Source organism: Rutidosis leptorrhynchoides, chromosome 9 (assembly GCF_046630445.1).
Source record: "Rutidosis leptorrhynchoides isolate AG116_Rl617_1_P2 chromosome 9, CSIRO_AGI_Rlap_v1, whole genome shotgun sequence".
Classification (NCBI taxonomy): domain Eukaryota; kingdom Viridiplantae; phylum Streptophyta; class Magnoliopsida; order Asterales; family Asteraceae; genus Rutidosis; species Rutidosis leptorrhynchoides.
In genome coordinates, this window is record NC_092341.1 from 77,491,302 (window position 1) to 77,495,906 (window position 4,605).

Below are 4,605 nucleotides of genomic sequence, written 5' to 3' on the forward strand. Positions count from 1 at the left end.
TTTTAATCAATAAGAACGGGACATTTCAACAGTACCCTCTCCCACGATGTGACAACCTGGAAATTTTTGACCAAATTTAAACTTAATCTTTGTATGATTAACATTTCCGACACGATAAGCAAAGTCTGTAAAACTGAATCTCAAAATTTTTGAACTACTTTTATATATTTAAATACCCTTCGGTTGTTTTCGACGATTCGCGAACAATTATATGTAAATAGATAAATATATACTATAACTTGAAAATGTAACGATGTATTAATTGTTTGATACCGTACATTAAACTTATTGGTTTAAATATCTATTTGAATATATATGATAAGTTGAAATATTTATTATTAAAATTAATTATAAATAACTTCCAATGTGTATTTAAAAACTAATTTATGTATAATAAAAAGATATATACATATATATAATTTCAAGTTATTTAGTAAACGATAGTAACATTCATTTATTGATTCGATTGATATTTAGATAAGTTAACTAAAGCGTTTAAGATGAACCAGTAAAACACTAATTTGCTACAGTATTTTCAAATTGCTACAGTACCCAAAATGCTACATTGTCTTCGAAAATCACTATTTGCTACAGTAAATTGCTACAGTAAAACACTATTTCAAAATAAATAAATATATATATATATATATATATATATATATATATATATATATATATATATATGTATATACTACGAGACGATGATTTATAGAAGCAAATAACCAAAACACTTAATTGATTAAAGCTACACTTAGAGTGACATAGTTATCAATGATTAAGTTTATATTTTGACAAAGGTACGAGTTACGAAACGAAAAGTACTAGTTTTCTCAGCTTACGAAAGGGTGTTCGAAAACCAGAACCGAGACATAAGTCGAGTGACAACGTACGACTTATCGGAACAAAAATTACAAGTCAACTATGCATGTGAATTTAATATAATATATAATTAATTATATAAATTAAATATATTATATATATAATTAAATAATATGTCGACAAGCAAGAAAACAAATGAAAGTGAGCTGTCCAGACGGGCCATGCATCGCATGGCATTTGCACTGAAAGCCCATGCGATCGCATGGGCATCAGATTCCGCAAACATGTATAAATAGCTCGATCTATTCTGTTTCTTTCCTCATTCTTTTTACTCCGTATTATTTAAATTATTATTATTATTATTATTATTATTATTATTATTATTATTATTATTATTATTATTATTATTATTATTATTATTATTATTATTATTATTATTATTATTATTAATCCTAATATTATTATTTGTAATATTAGTGTTATTATTAGTATTATACATAAAATGTTACGACGAGGTCATGAGCATGTAACTTTCAAAATGAGTTCTCAAACGGGTTAAAGCTAAGGAAATTATGGGTTATTGCCAAGGAGGTTATGGGTAATGTTCGGGGGTATATTTTTGAATCAAATCTAGTGTTTATCATCTCCGTTACGTCTACGTACTTTCCTACAATATTGAATCACAATATTGATACGTAAGCATTTATATCTTATCTATTATATAGTAATAGTGTATCCATATCTAGTGCTCGAATATATACTTATACATGCTTGTATACTAAATTTTGTTGTTAAATAGTTTATAATGAATCACGAGTTAAATACATATATTACTGGTAAAAGGTATATGATATACATGTTTTCGGAAAGCTGGCGAAAAATCAATAACTTTTCATTTAGATATCGAATAAATTCGATGAACGGATTAAAAGATATAAGCAACTGAATTATGATTGACGTTAATTGAAATTGCTTTTGAATCTACAATTAAGATTTAAACAACTTGTTTACGAGATTGATAAAATGGATTTTTAAATATTACCAACCGAGTAAATGAATCCTTATATAAGGCACTTCTCATTTTGTTGAACTAAAGTCAGAATGACTTTTTGAAATGACTTTTGATAAACTTTTGTATGTCGATCTCGAGCATTAGGGTTGTGATACACTATGACCAGACCTAGCTTGATAGACATTTATTGACCAACATATGTTCTCTAGGTTGAGATCTACGATTATTTGATATTCCGGGTTTCGGTCACATTACGATGAACAACTTTATGTGCTGCTAAGGTGAGTTTCATTTGCTCCCTTTTTAATTGCTTTTGCAATCTATATTTTTGGGCTGAGAATACATGCACTTTATTTTAAACGCAATGGATACAAGTACATACTAAATTCTACACTGAGTTTGAACCGAAAATCCCTTAGCTTTGGTAACTAGTAACTGCCAGTTATAAGAACTGGTGGGCGCGAGTAGTAGTATATGGATCCATAGGGCTTGATATCCCCGTCCGAGCTAGAGCACTAGCCTTTTAACGGATGTATGCTATTTGAGAAGCGTACACGTTGGTTTGCGTGTATTATTAAGATGATTATACAAAGGGTACAAATTATATATACGTTAAGTTTAGTTACCAGGGTGCTCAATTTCGTAGAATATTTTGATAAACGTTTATGGATGAAACAACTAAAATCTTGTGATCCATCTTTATATACAGATTATGCGAAACATACAAACTATGAAATCACCAACCTTTGTGTTGACACTTGTTAGCATGTTTATTCTCAGGTTCCCTAGAAGTCTTCCGCTGTTTGCTATTATGATATACAAGCTATGTGCATGGAGTCTTACATGGCATATTTTTCAAGAAAACGTTGCATTCACCAATTCATCACCATGTACCTTATTTTGACTGCATTGTCAACGAAAGTACTATTGTAAACTATTATATACGGTGATTGTCTATATGTAGAAATCATCAGATGTCGAAAACCTTTGATTTAAATATACATTTATGGTGTGCCTTTTCAAAAGAATGCAATGTTTACAAAACGTATCATATAGAGGTCAAATACCTCGCAATGAAATCAATGAATGATGTGTTCGTCCATATGGATTTGGAGCGATCGTCACACACGAGTGGCTGATCCTGGCGAGCCGCGGCCTAACGACACCGCACAAATAAAAACCGTCCGTTTTGGCCATATCAGGAGATACTACTAGTTTTTGGCGCCGCTGCCGGGGAACTGGTATTAGGCAATACTGTTTTCAATAAAACTTATTCACAAGCATTTAGTGGTGTCTAAGAAAGACAATTATACATGGACTTGGTGATTGAATTTTTCGAACATTCGCCAATTATATTGGGACCAAAAGGATCCTGCATCTCCGTAGTCGGCCTGGCTACTTGGTTTGTTGAATAGCGGAACTTTGTTACCGAAATACCAGGGAATCAGTAGCCAGAACCAAAAACATATTCCACCATAGGATAGTTAGTTAATTAGATTAGATTACTCTAGTTTACCTTAGATTAGACCACCTTAGATTACCTTAGATTGCCTTAGATTAAATTAGATTACCTTAGAATTAGATTAGTTTAGTTTAGCTTATTTGCGAAAAAATTAAAAACAAAAAGGCATACCTAGTGTATGACCCAAACCCGATCTAGACCAGGGCCGTTGTTATTCGTACCTGATCCAGACACAATAATCTCTAAAGAACGTAAGGAAGCATGAATCAGAAACCAAATGGCGTTACACGTTACTTTAGCAGAAAACACCAAACCCTCGATTGAAGGTCGTAGAGGACCAATCAGATTTCCAGAGATTCAAGGACACTCGTTCGAGTTAAAACATCACATCATCCAGCTCATTCAGAATAGCTGTCAGTTTCATGGATTACCGAATGACGATTCTAATTCTCACCTTGATAAATTCATATCTCTTTCGAACTCCTACAAACAGCCATGGATAGGACAAGATATTGTCCGGCTATACTTGTTCCCCTATTCTCTCACTCATCATGCTCAAACTTGGTTTGAAGGACTGGAAAAAGATTCCATCGCGTCATGGATGGAGATGGCGACTAAATTCCTAACCAAATATTTCCCTCCTTCTAAACAAACCAAACTGAAGAATGACATCATTAACTTCAAACAAAGTTATGATGAATCTCTTTACACTGCATGGGAGAGTTTCAAAACCCTGCTGAAGAAATGCCCTAATCACCAGTTAGAACGGTCAGCCCAAATCTGTACCTTCTACAATGGTCTTACGGTAAATCATAGGACGACGATCGATGCAGCAGCTCAAGGGAATCTGATGAACCAAACCGCAGATGAAGCATGGGAATTGCTCGAGAACATGACGATGCATCATCATGACTGGAACAGTGGTGAAACAACTTCATCATCTGCCCCACTCTCTGCACTTAACAATCAAACGGAGGCCATCAAATCCCTCACAAATAAGATGGAATCTCTTGCCAAACAACTCAGAGAATTGAAGACGCAACCGCAGCAGGTTAACCAAGCTCAGGCTTGTGTTAATTGTACCAACCCGCAACCTACTGAAGACAATCAAGTTGAGTACGAAAACCCTGACGGTTCAGTCTGTTACGTTCAATATCCAGCTCGTCCACCAAATCCCGAATTCAATCAACCACCAAGGGTTAATCAATTTCAGCGAAGCAATCAACCTTTCCGCTATCGCTATCCACCTTATCCAGCCCAACAATCTCAATTGACCTACGATCAACCACTTCCACTCACTGGTCCCCCAGTT

General features: G+C 33.9%; 1 non-coding gene across 1 annotated transcript; it reads right to left on the reverse strand.

Annotated features, from left to right (window-relative positions):
- Window positions 1-3,948: 3,948 nt before the first annotated feature.
- Window positions 3,949-4,055, reverse strand: LOC139869823 (small nucleolar RNA R71). Its single transcript, XR_011766400.1, has one exon. It is a non-coding gene; the product is annotated as a small nucleolar RNA R71 (small nucleolar RNA).
- Window positions 4,056-4,605: the final 550 nt, after the last annotated feature.